Genomic DNA, 15,102 nt, shown 5'->3' on the forward strand with positions numbered 1-15,102 from the left:
ACTAAACCTAATTCCAACACTACCATGAAACTTACCCTAACTCTAACACTAATTCCAACCTTAAACCTAACCCTAAACCAAATTCCTATCCTAACCCTAAGTCTAATCATAACTCCAACCTTAAGAGTAACCCTAAACCAAACCCTAATTCCAACCCTAAAATTAACTGTAATCCTAACCCTAAACCATATTCTAACCATAACCATAAACCTAACCCTAATTCCAACCATAACACTAACTCTAACGCTAATTAAAAACCTAAACCTCACCCTAAACCTAATTCATACACTAAACCTGTCACCCTAACCCTAACCCTAACTCTAAACCTAACTCTAAACCTAAGCCTATTGAACACTAACTGTAACACTAAGCATAATTTCAACTCTAACCCTAACCCCAATTCCAATGTAACCCCAACCCTAACACTCACACTAATCTTAATTCAATCCTAACCCTCACCATAACTCTATTTCCAACCCTAACACTAACCCAAAACCTAATCCTAATTACAACCCTAAACCTCACCCTAAGCCTAATTCCAACACTAACCCTAACAGAAACCCTAAGCCTAACCCTAACTTCTAACTGTAACACTAACTGTAATTTTAACTCTCACCATAACCCTAACCATAACCCTAATTCCAATGTAACCATAAACCTGAACCTAATCCTAATTCCACCCCTAACCCTAAAACTAATACTAACCTCAATTTTAACCCTAACCCGAACCATAATTTTAAACTCTAACCCTAACCTTAACCCTACCCTAATCTGAACCCTAAACCTAAACCTAAACCTAACCCTAATTCCCAAACAACCCTAACCCTAAATGTAACCCTAATTTTAAGCTAACCCTAATCCTAACCCTAATTTCAACCCTAAACCTAACCCTAATTCAAACCCTAACCCTAACCCTTACTGTAACCCTATTTCAAAACCTAACTCTTACTCTAACCCTAACCATAATTCCAACCATAAGTCTAACCCTAATCCTAACAATAACCCTAATCATAACCCTAACCTTAAACATAACCCTAATTCCATCCCTAAATCTAACTTTAACCCTAAACCTAACCCTAATTCCAACCCTAAACCTAATTCTAACCCTAATTCTAAACCTAACCCTAACACTAACCCTAAACCTAATACAAACCGTAACCCTAATCCTAACTATATTTCTCATCCTAACCATAATAAAAATGTATACTAAACCCAACCCTAATTTTAATCCTAACCTAACCCTAATCCTAACGCTAATTCTAACTTCAACCTTACTGTAATCTAAACATAGTTCTAACCCCAACCCTAATTCCTACCCTACCCTAACCCTAAACCTAACCCTAATTCCAACCCTAACCTTAAAGCCCACCCTAATTCCAAATGTAACTTTAAGCCTAATTCCAACCTAATCCTAACCCTAACCCTAATTCCATCCCTGACCCTAACACTAACCCTAACTCTATTTCAAACCCTAAACCTAACCCAAACCCTAACACTAATCCAAAACTTAACCTAACGATAAAATTAACCCTATTCTGCGACAGACTGGCTCAGATGGGCACTGAATATGGGCACTGAGTCCGTTCGGGACCAAGTTTCTCAGAAAGGTGGGCAAAGGTTTTGGTTGTATTTCTGCAGCCACTTATCTACAGCGATTTTTTTCCCTTTTTATGAAATAAACTCCTCTAAGTTCCTGTTCATGGCGCTAAAAGTGGAGATTACTCTCCGGGAAAAAATCTGAAATGATTGACATGGACAAATGCCTCTTGTGAAATTGACACTTTATTACAAGAACCCAGGAAAATTTATATCCTTCACCAGTGAGATTAATAGTAGAGAAATAAAAAAGTGTAATCACCACAAAACAACAGTGAAGGACATGTAAACAAAGTAAAAAGACACTAGTCTGGCATTCAAGATTAGCTCTAGATCCTGTGACTAAATCCAGCCCCCTGCCCTTGAGCCCCCTGCCCTTACAAACAGGCGGCTCCAAAGGGCAAATTCCAGAAGGCACAGGCACGGCCCAGGGCTTGGAGAATTCTGCCTCTCATGGAATCTCCTTTAACTCTTTTCGGAACTTTCCATTCCTAGAGCTTAGTCCATATGGCTGGCATGGGGAGATATGGTGATCCAAGGGGCTGCGATGGAGGTCTCCTGGGTTTCATCTGCATTGCCATCTAAAGTCTGAAAGCTTAAAGAAGCTCACAACACAGTTTAGCAGATAAACACCAAAAAGTAACATAAAGTTTTTAGATAGTTGTCAGATGTACTTCTCTAGCTGCTGAGCACTTTTCCTCAAATGATAGGCTTATTAGAAGCCTATTCCTCTTTTAATAATCCATTTTCCTATCACAAATCCTCTGCAACTTCCCTTTATTTTCTGATTACCCTGATTCTCTCTTTCCCATTTTGGACAATCTTAGGATAAGCTCTTCTTCATACAAAAATGCTTTCTTATTCTCACCATATTTCCTTTCTTCACACTTACACATTTATTATATCTGTCCTTTGTTCTGACATATTAATTTCTTAACCACGTGGCACCTCCCTGTCTCAGGCAGCGCACATACTGGTGTAAAGGTCAAGAATCTTCCTAGCCTTTTGGCTCTATTGTATCGGGCAGTATTGGCTACTCATCAACTAGACTGCTTTGAAGTCACACACAAAGTTTATCTTCTCTGTATCTAGGCTGGATCACAAGGGGAGGGAGTAAACAGAGGCACCGGTTTCTTCCTTTGCAGGTTTTTAAGGCTAATGGCTTCATCTGACTCTTAAGGCTTTTACTATAGGTTAATGATTAGAATGAAGGTCAGAGATAGAGAGGAATTCTGCACTTGTAAATGCTGTAGCCACGGCATCTGGATTCTGACTAGATATACTAGATATACATCTTGAGCAAAGCCGAGGGCGTTTAGAGGCTTAGACAAATTACTAGAAAATTTATTTTCCATGGACTCAGTTTCTCCCACAGTCCTAATTCTTGCGGTCCCATTTTACATCATTGGAGCTTATTACTATAGAATTCTTATCAAAAGAATAATATCTTATATCTAAGAGCATGGAGTACTTTGGCCAGAGGCAATGCTCCCTCAGGGCTTCTCCTTGAGATGCCTCATCAGTCATGCATGGGGGCACGTGCAGACATCAAGGAAAAGGGGCTGTGGAACTATTCTAATGCTAACATGAAACCTTACTGTAATTCAGTCCTAACCCTAAACCTAACCCTAATTCGTACCCTAATTCCAACCCTAACACTAACCCTAACCTAACCCTAATTGCAACCCTAACCCTAACCCTAACCCTAATTCAAATGCTAACTGTAACCCTAACCCTAATTTCAACTGTAACACTAACCCTAACCCTAACCCTAATTCAAACCCTAACAGTAATTCCAAATTAGCCTTTAACCTTAACCCTAACTTTAATTCAAACGCTAACCCTAACTCTAATCCTAACCCTATTTCCAACCCTAACCCCAAACAAACATAATTCCAACCTAAAACCTAACCCTAAACCTAAACCTAACCCTAATTCTATCCCTAACCCTAAACCTTACTTTAATTCCAATCTGAACCCTAATCCTAAACCTAACTCTAATACCAACCCTAATCCTAATGCTAACCTTAATTTCAACACTAACCCTAAACCTAATACAAACCCTAATCCTAACCCCAACCATAACCATAACCATAACCCTAATACAACAGTAACCCTAACTCCAACTCTAATTTTAACCCTAACCCTAACCCCAATTCTAACCCTAACTCTAACACTTACTGTAATTCCAAACCTAACCCTAACCCCAAACCTAATTCCTACCCATACCCTGTGGTGATTCCTCTCTAGGACTTTGGAGGGAGAGACCTGAAATGAAGGACCTGAACAATTGCCTCATGTGCAACTGACAATCTTATTCTATAAAACTAGGATTTTTATACCCTTTTTCCAAATAAGTTATGAGTCACATATTCATGGGAAAAAACAGACATCCCAATATCATGAGGAATGTTAGAGATTAGGGAAGGTGCCATAAATCACTAAGATACAATCATCAAAGAAAACTAACAAACCCAGGGTGGGGGAGGGCAGAGCTGCTGAGTAAAGGATTAAGATAAGCTCCCTCTTTCAATGGGGAGCCTTAAAGTGTGAATTCCTGAGGGAGTGGAGTTCTGCCTGGAGTTTTGGAGGAGTCTGGCCTTTTCCCAGCCCCTCTTTTAACTCCTTCAGAATATTTCTTTTGTCAGGCTTTGCCCATGTCCCCGGTCATCTCCCCCTCTTTTGTTAATTTGAATGGTGGCTACAGTAAGAGCGAGGCTAGAAGATTTTGAGCTGGATAGGGCTCTCTGAATCCACCTGAATCCTAAAAATATAAGTAAAAAACATAGTCCAGTAAGTAACAATTATAGTATTCCATCTGGCATTTTCACTAAATTCAACAAAGGTTTATTAGTCATAATACTGTTTAAGGCATTGAAAAATTTATCATCATATTCTGAGGAAAGTACATGAGCAAATGTTTCTTTGATATCTCTTTTTTGGGCAGTGATATCAAAGGAATTATTACCAGAAATACTGACCAGGTGCTGACGAATAGAGTCCCAATTGTATTTTGTCTGATTGTATTCTAAATTAGTAACACAAAATTGACTAATGTTCCAATGACATCTCAAAGATAATCAATACTGTGTTTCTACCAATTGATTTCCTATCCATTGGAGAGCTCCTCTGAACTCATTTACTTCCTCTAATAACTGTTGATCTACTCTAGTTGCCTTTCCAACAAAGTATGAGATTATGTCAATTGGTTATAAATCCCTCATTTTGGATAGAATTATGCAGCACCATACCTGCAACAGCACCCACAGAGGCAACAGTTATAAGTACTATTATTCCTAAGATGATCCATTCTATAAAATGCTTCCCCCTATGGAGGATATGCTGATGAAAAGCATGAACAAAACATGATTACTCCCAGGGGCAGTTTAAAGTGACAGGTATCCAAATGTGTGATCTCTGTCTAAGAATCATAAGACTTTCTTTAGATCTATTAAAGTTAACGGACACATTAACACAGGTATATAATCTACAATTATAACATTTTACATTATCTTTTTGATCTATCAAAGTGCCTATGGCTAGCAGGTAGGGGGGTTTTACACACACCTGTATCTAGAATTCTGTAGTGTAATTTATAGAGTACCTTCGTGGAGCTACCACAGAAGCATATGCTTTAGCCAATTTTAATGAGTGTAAGGCAGCCACAAGCTTCCATATATGCCACTGTTCTGGCCCTAAAAGGCCAGCAGCTACAATGCAAGGCCTAGGTGGATCCAAACCCCTATTGTGCCAGGAAATCACACCTACTTCTTGCCACCAAAGGGAAACATTCACCTGGTTTGGGAACCAGTAATATTCCAGTGCAAAGTACTATTATTAAAGTAAACATTATCATCATGTTCTTCCTCACAATTAGTAAAATATCCATCTGGGCCCCAATATACAAAAGTGAAATTTTTATGAGTAGCACACTGGGCCAGCTTTGCTCTACAAGTACTCCATTACAATGGAGCATAATCTCTTTTCTTTCAGGAGACTGCTTCACATGGTAAATTTGAGGGGACTGAGAAAGTAGTGGTATAATTGCTCATGCAGTGGGGAGCTCTCAAATCTGTAGCATCAAGCAGGAAAGAAGAGGCAGCAAAACGTCTAGTGTGTAATCCAGTTCCATTATTAGCATTGTACCCCCACCATTGAGGAAATATTGGGGGACATATGTCAATCCTTATATCCCTATGTGAAGTTTTATCAGTTTTTCTTCTTCATCAGAATGTCTCTGTGGTGTCTTCTTCCAAGGAGCTGGCATCATTCCTGAGTGGTTAGTAAACACTAGTGGTGCATTATCTGTTTAGTCAACAAATTCTGCTAGTGGAGGGAAAGGAATATAAGTCCAAAATGTGTAATTGTCACCACTCACCGCTGAGGCATGGGATAATATAGCAATCATTGCTAAAAACATCTTGTCTGGCGTTACCAGTCCTACAGCTTCTTTCGCTATTGTCTCCGCCTTCCTACTCAGATTCTTTATTTGTGCCCACATTGGGTAGAGTTTCTTTTCTGATATCTGTGTCTGGTGAAGCCAGAACCATCTATTCTTCATCTTTCTTTCTCCACTGAAGTTTTTGTTTGGGGATCCAGAATTGCTCACCATTTTCTACAGAAACAAGAGCATAACCTTTGCCTAGAACATGTAATTTTCCTGGCTTCCATTCATTAGTATAATCTTTAATCCAAATAGCTTGAAGTTGTAATGCCATCTTTTTGTATGGAAATGTTTTTCTGCTCTGGTAATGTCAGAGGAATTTTTCAAGTTTAGATAATTTATAGAGGGTTGTATATAAAACTTCTCTAGGGTCCATACTCCCCCTATTTTGTTTAGAAAGAAGAAAAGTTTAATAGTAGCATTAGCACACTTGACTAAAGCTTGAACTTGTGGGTTGTATGGGATTCCGGTAACATGAGAAATATTCCACTTATCAAGGAATTGTTTAAATGTTTTGAAAGTCAAAGCAGGTTCATTATCTGTTTTTATTTGGAGAGGCACTCCCATAACTGCAAAAGTATTTATTAATGATAATTTTGCTGCCCTAGAGGTTTCACTTTTAGTAGGTACTGCCCATATGAAAGAATAGGTATCTATAATTACTAGAACTAGAAATAAAGGGGTAAAGAAAGAAGAGTAAAGTCTACCTGCAAGAGATTATTAGTTTTTAGACCCCTGGGGTTAATACCCACAGATTTTTCTGTTAGATGAAAAAGCCGGCATACTGGGTGATTTGTTTAGCTTGAGAAAAGGGGATTTTTATATGCTACATGTAGCCTATTGTCATTAGAAGGAAAAAACATATGCTCCTCTTGAGGTGAAGAAAAGACATCTCCCAAGAGGGCGTTGGCATTTGTATTTCCTTGTGCTAATGGGCCAGGGAGATGGGAATGTGATCTTATATGAGTAATGTAAAAAGACACAGACAGATGTCTGGTTAGATATTGGAGCCTGAGAAAAAGTTGTGTGATAGGTGCAGGGCCATCAGGAATATATGCAGTTTCAATACCAGGGAACAAATTAACTACATAAGCTGAGTCAGATACTATATTTAAAGCACAGGAACATCTTTCTAACAGGGCAATTAAAGCAAACAATTCATTTTTCTGCATAGATTGAAAAGGAGTTGGGAGGTATAATTCTAAATCAGGACCATAAATAACTGCCTTTTGTTGTTTAGTAGCATCAATATATTAAGTAGGAACTTTGGAAATGGGTTGTAGGACAACAATGGAATTAATGATCCAGTCACATCTAGTGAAGAAATTCCATAATTTTTCCCAGGGTTAATGAAAAGTAATATCACCAACAAAATCAGCCAAAGCTATTTGTAGTGAAGTATAGAGACTGAGAAGAGTATAGAAGGTCTCTTTATTAAATGATATAGTAATAAATCTGGTATCATATCCAGAGAGACAAATAATTCTCTTCCTGCCTGAGACAATTAATGTGGATAAATGGTCACTGTAAGTGGTGGCTTTTTTTTTTAACCCTCTATAATTCCTGTGGGTGTTTCAGAAGTGACTATAATCAATAGTCCTATTTCTTTATCATGTTGATATCGTTGAACAAATGCCTCAGAGATTCTTTGTTCTACCAATTTTAACTCTTGTTTTGCTTATGCTGTGATCATTCACGGACTGTCCAGGGAAGGGTCTCCTTCTAAAATGGCAAAAAGATGTTGCAAGGCATAATTTGGAATTCATAGGGTGGGTCAAATCCAGTTAGTATCCCCAAATAATTTTTGCATATCATTTAAAGTACAATTTGCTGGGATATTTATTTGAGCAATTTTTTAGTTTCACCATCTGTCTTTGTATCACATAACCTAAATAATCATAAGGAAGCATACTTTGATTTTTTTCTGGGGAAATTCTCAAACCCTGACCCTGCAATTCTTGAACTGTTTCTCTAAGAAGCTCAAGCAAGATTGTTTTCTTGGGGTAAGCAATTAAAATATCACCCATATAATGGAATATATATGCCTCTGGGCACAATTCTCTGATAGGCTGTAATGTTGCATCAACATAATACTGACACATAGTTGGAGAGTTAGCCATGCCTTTAGGCAGTACTTTCCATTGAAATCGTTTTGTAGGCTGAATATTATTATTAAGAGAAGGAAAAGTAAAAGCAAATCTCTGATGATCCCTATGATGTAGAGGAATTGAGAAAAATCAATCTATCAAATATAGCTATCTCCCATTCCTGAGGTATCATGGATGGGGCAGGCATGTCTGGCTATAATGTACCCATGGGTTGAAGAGTCTTATTAACACTTTTAGATCAATTATCATACTTCATTTTCCTGTTTTCTTTTTTATTACAAATATAGAATTCCAGGGTGATGTGGAAAGTTCGATATGCCCACTGTGCAACTGCTCTTGTACAACAGTATGAAGAGCCTGTAATTTTTCTTTGGTAAGGGGCCACTGAGGAGTCCATACAGGCTCATCTGAATACCAAGTTAATGGTAGTGGTTGTATTTTCTCAATAGCCCCTGTCAAAAATGTTTATTCGGAACTAAAGTAGCTTTTGTCTGTTGCAAAAAATATCTGCCCCAAAGATTAATAGGCAGATCTGTAATACATGGCCAGAGCAAAATATTGGCCCCATTGGCAGTCTCTATAGGTAGAAATTTTTTACTTTGATATATGCTATCTTGTATCCCCATACCTAAGTGGTGGGGGCTTTTTGTTTAGGCCATCCTTTTGGCCATTTGACTGTTCTAATAATGGATATATCTGCTCCAGAATCTAACATTCCTATAAAAGGCTGCCCTCTAATGGTTATAGTGAGAGTAGTCTTACTATTTTCTTGTAAGAAGGTAGTTAACCCTATGATACTAGTACTTCCAAACCCTCCTGTCCATTTTCTATTTTTGGTATTAGGCTTAACATAGGGGAGAATTAACAATTGAACAATGTATTCCCCTTTCCTTATCCCTATATTATTAGAAACATGAACCATGACAGAAATTACCCCTGCATAATCCTCATCAATCACACCAGTATTCACGAAGAGACCTCTTAAAGTATTGCTGCTGTGACCAAGGATTAACCCTACAGTACTTTTTTGAAATTGGGCCCACATATTAAAATCTATTTTATAAGGAATATTAGTAATTAACAATTATTGAGAATGAGGAGTCGGTAAATCTATAGCAGCACTCCCCTTCGTGGCCTCAGTAAATGAATGTCATTATATTTTGCAAAGTTATAGGAGTGGTCTTATTTCTGACTATCATACCTTTTAAAAGATTTTCTGATTTTTTAGGCTCCTGTTCAGAAAATTGTTTCCCATTTTGTTTGGGGCTGAGAGAACACTGCCTTATTATTTTCCCTGATTCCATTGTAACTCATTTCTGTCCTTATCAGATTTTGATCTAAATTCATTTTTCCAATGTTTCCCTTTCTTACACCTAGAGCATATTCCAGGGAGTGGATGTTTCCCCCCCCCTTTTGTCTATCTTCTTTTGCTTGTAGGGAAGCTCTACATTCCTTCTTCATATGGCCTGGCTTTCCACTTAAACCACTTTTGTTTACTCATATTCTGCATCCTTTTTGCTTCTATTTCTGCTATCTGTGCCTTATGTCTCACTGTCCCTATGTTTTGACATTCTTTCATATAATCTAAAACACTCCTAATGAGCTGAATAGCCACCTGACAGTCTTCATCAGCATTATCAACATTTCTGACAACTCTGCACTCCTTATAGTTTTTTTAAATAAAATCCTGTAGTTTTCTGATGAAACAACTATATTCCTCAGTGGGTCCTTGTAAAATTTTTGTAAATGGCTCTCCAGTTTCCATATCAATTTTTTTCCAAGCTACTATAGCAGCTTCTCAAATTCAGTACAAATGCTGTGGTTGTACATTTTGAATCTGAACTTTTGGGTCTGAACAAGTCCCAGTGTCAGTATGTAACTTGTAAGATAACTGAGCTTGGGTTCCCTGAGCCATTTGATCATGCATAATTTGTTTTGCCTCCTCACTAAGCCACATCTGCCACTGCAAATATTGTCCTGTAAGGACCATCTTTGCTACTGTGTGGAAATCACAAGAGATTCAGTTCTCAGCCCAGGAGTGCAAGAAATCAATGCAGTAAGTAGAAACAGGCCCATATAGCATGTATGCTTTTTTGAAAGAAGAGATAGTATCAAATTCAAGTCCCCACCATTCTGTTTGCTACAGTGGACCTGTGTTAAAAGTGACAGGGAAGGTGAAGGCTAAATGAGCAGGATAGTCTCGAGATTTAAAAGACATAGATCTAAGCAGAACTGGATCCATCCTGTGTTCTAAAGGATATATGTTTTCTGCCACAGGGGCTGAAGGGGGAGCGAGTGCTGGTGCCAAGGTGCTTACTCCAACTCGTTTTCCTGGGCTTTCTGAGGCAAACATCATTTCCTTCTGTCTTTTGGCATGATCTAAGTCTTCTTCTGATAATTCATACCCCTGGAGTGTTTTTTCAGTTTCACTTTCTATGTCTAAAATCCTGCCATAATTAGTTGAATAATCATTTAGATTAAAGACCATGTGACCCAACACTGAGGGGTATTTTCTCCTGTTGCCAATATACTCTCATAATATTCTTTCAAACTTTATCTCATATTTCTTCATCAGAAGACCAGGGAATTCTTCTTGTGATATCTTTACCTTATATTGCTTTAAAAAATGATGTATTATCTTTACAAAAAGATTTTTACTTACTTGATGTCCATGGCTACTTACCTCCTGCTGCAGCAATTTCTCCCTCTTTTCAAATTATATCCTTCAAATCCCTGTTCATGGCACCACCTGCGGAGATTCCTCTCCAGAACTTTGGAGGGAGAGACCTGAAATGAAGGACCTGGACAATTGCCTCTTGTGAAACTGACAATCTGATTTTCTAAAACTAGAATTTTTATACCTGTTTTCCAACTAAGTTAAGAATCACATTTTCATGGAGAAATACAGACATCACAATACCATATGCAATGTTAGAAATTAGGGAAGGTGCCATAATTCACTAAGATACAATCATCAAAGAAAACTAACAAATTAACAAACTCAGGGCAGAGGAGGGCAGAGCCACTCAGTAAAGGATTAGAATAAGCTCCCTCTTTCACTGGGGGGCCTTGAGGTGTGAATTCCAGAGGGACAGGAGTTCTGCTTGGAGTCTTAAGGGAGTCTGGCTTTTGCCAAACCCTATTTTAACTCCTTGCAGAATCTTTCATTACTAAGGCTTTGCCCATGTCCTCCATCATTACCTTAACCCTTACGCTAACTCTAATTCCTACCCTAACCCTTCACTCGACCCTAATTCCAATTCTAAGTTTAACCCTCATTCCAACCTAATCCTAACCCTAACCCTAATTACAACCCTAAACCTAACCTAAACCTAACTATATTTTCAACACTAAACCTAACCCTACCCTAACCCTAATTCCAACCCTAAACCTCACACAACTCTAAACCTTACTGTAATTCAGTACTAACCTTAACCCTAACCCTAACCCTTACATCAACCCTAAACTTAACCCTAAACCTAATTCCAAACCTAACCCTAACCCTAACTGTAATTCTAACCCTAACAGTAACCTTAAACCTAACCCTAATGCCAAACCTAACCCTAAACGCAATCCTAACTGTAACCCCATTCCAACCCTAACCCTAACCCACACCCTAATTACAACCCTACACTAACCCTAAACCTAATTACAAACCTAACCCTCCCCCTATACATAATTCCAACACAAACCCTAACCATAAACCTAAACCTAATTTGAATAGTAACCCTAACCCTGTGACCCTAAGCCTAATTCCCACCTTAACCCTAACCCTAAAACTAATCCTATTTCCAACACTACCATAACACAAACCCTAACCATAAAACTAATTCCAACCCTAACCCTAACACTAAACCTAATCCTAATTCAAACCTGAAACCTAACTGTAACCCTAACCCTAACCTTAATACAACCCTTACTCTAACCAGAACCCTATTTATAACTCTATCCCTAAACCTAACAATAAACCTAATTCTAACCCTAACTCTGAAATTTAATATAATTCCAAACCTAACTGTAAACCTAACCCCAACCCTATTTCTAACCTATCCCTATCTCTAATTCCCAAACCCTATCCCTAACTCTAATTCCAACACTGACCCTAACCTCACTCTAATTCCAATTCTAATTTTAACCCTAATTACAACCCTAAACTTAAACCTAAACCTAATTCCAACTCTAACCCTGACACTAACCCTAAACCTAATTCAAACACTAACCCTAACCATAACCCTAACCCAAACCCTAATATAACTCTAACCCTAACCCCAAACCTAATTCCATCTCTAAACCTAACATTAACCATAAACCTAATTCTAACCCTAACTGAACCCTTACTGTAATTCCTAATCTAACACTAACTCTAACCCCAACCCTAATCCTACAGTAACCCTAACCCTAAACCAAATCAAACCCCAACCTAACCCTAACTCTCACCCTAATTCCAAGTCTAACTTTCAACTTAATTCAAACATAACCCAAACCCTAACCCTAATTTCAACCCTTACCCTAACCCTAACAATAATTCAAACTCTAAGCCTAACCCTATTTCTAGCCCAAACCCAATCCTAAAACTAACAATAATTCTAACCCTAACACTAAACCTTACTGTAATTCCAACCCTAAACCCTGACACTAACAATAATTACAACCCTAACAATAAACATAACCCTAACCCTAATTCCAACACTAACCCTAACCACAAACCTAACCCTAACCCTAATTTGAACACTAACCCTAACCAACCCTAACCCTAATCCTAATTCAAACTTAACCATACCCCTAACCCAAATTCTAACCCTAACACTTACTCTATCCCTAACTCAAACCCTAACCCTAAACCTAATTCAAACCCTAACCCTAACTGTGAGCCTAACCCTAACCCTAGTACAACCCTATACCTAAGCCCAACCCTAATTTTAACTCTAACCCTAGCCCAAACCTAATTCTCACCTTAACTCTAACCCTTACTGAAATTCCAAACCTAACCTTAACCCTAAACCCAACCTTAATTCCAACCCTAAGCCTAATTCCAAAACTACCCTAATATTAACCCTAAATCCAACCCTGAACCTAACCCTAAACCTAATTCCAACCCCAACATTAACCTTAATCCTAACTCTAACTCATATTCCAAACAATATGCTAACCCTAATCCTAACCCTAATTACAATCCTAACTCTCACCCTAACCCTAACCCTAAACCTAATTCCAACTCTAACCCTAACCTTAGTCCTAACCCTAACCTAATTCTAAACCTAACTCTAACCTTAACCCTAATTTGAATACTAACCATAACACTAACACTAATTTCAACTCTCACCCTAACCCTAACCCTAATTCCAATGTAACCCTAACCCTAAATTTAAGCCTAATCCCAACCCTAAAGCTAACACTAACACTAACCTTAATTCCAACCCTAAACCTAAACCTAAACCTAATTTCAATCCTAACCCTAAACCTAACCCCAACACTAATTCCAACCCTAACCTCAACACTAACTGCAACCCTAACACTACACCTAACCTAATTAGAATGCTAAATGTAACCCTAGCTGTAACTTAACCCTATCCCTAAGGTTAAACCTAACCAAAATTCCAACCCTAACCCTAATCCTAATCCTAATTCAAATATAGCCCTAACCCTTACCTTCTTTCCAAACCTAACCCTAACCCTAAACCTAATTCAAAAACTATTCCTAATCCTAACCCTAATTCCAGCCCTAAACCTAACCCTAATTCCAACCCTAACCCTAATATTAGTCTTAAACCTAATACAAACCCTAACTGTAACCATAACCTAACCCGAACCCTAATTCCGACCCTAACCCTAACCCTTACTGTAAATGCCAACATAAACCTAACCCGAAACACAGCCCTAATTCCTACCCTAACCGTAACACTAACCCTAACGGTAACCATAATTCCAACCCTAACCCTAACCCTCAACCTTATTTCTATACTAATTTTAATCCAAATTAAAACACTAATCCTAACACTAAACTTAATTCCCACCCTAACCCTAATTCCAAAACTAACCTTAACATTAACCTAAGCCTAATTCCTACCCTAATCCTAACCCTAATTCTAATTCCAACCCTAATCCTAAACCTAAACCTAACCCATATTCCAACCTAACTCTAAACCTAAACCTCATTCGACCACTAACCCTAAATCAAACCCTAATTTTAACCCTAAACCTAGCCTTAATCCAACCCTAACCCTAAAATTATACCTAATTCCAACCCTACCATTAAACAAACCCTAACCCTAACCTTAATTTCAACCCTAAACCTAACCCTAATCCTAAAACCAACCTTAGCCCTAACTCTTACCGCAATCCCAACCCTAACAGTAACCCTAAACCTAACCCTAATTCCAACCCTAATCCTAACTGCAATCCTAACCCTAACCCATATTCCAACCCTAACCTTAACCCTAACCCTAATTTCAACCATAACACTAAACCTATCCCTAAATAAAAACCCTCACCCTAAACCTAATTCCTACACTAACCCTAACAGTAACTCTAACCCTAACCCTAATTCTAAACCTAATTCTAACCCTAACCCTAATTCGAATGCAAACCATAACACTAACTTTAATTTCAACTCTAACCCAAACCCCAACCCTAATCCTAATTCCAATGTAAGCCTAACCCTAAACCTTACACTAATTCCAACCCCAACCCTAACACTTACACTAATCTTAATTCCATCCGAACCCTCACCAAATCTCTATTTCTAGTCCACACTAACCCAAACTTTAACATAATTACAACCCTAATCCTCACTCCAAACCTAATTCCAACACTAACCCTAACCATAACCCAAAACCTAACTGTAATTCTAAACCTAACACTAACCCTAATTTGAACACTAACCATAATACTAACCCACTCTCACCCTAATCCTAAACCTAACTCTAATTTCAAGGTAACCCTACACCTAAACCT

The sequence above is a fragment of the Muscardinus avellanarius genome (genome assembly GCF_963383645.1).
Source record: "Muscardinus avellanarius genome assembly, chromosome: 5".
NCBI lineage: Eukaryota > Metazoa > Chordata > Mammalia > Rodentia > Gliridae > Muscardinus > Muscardinus avellanarius.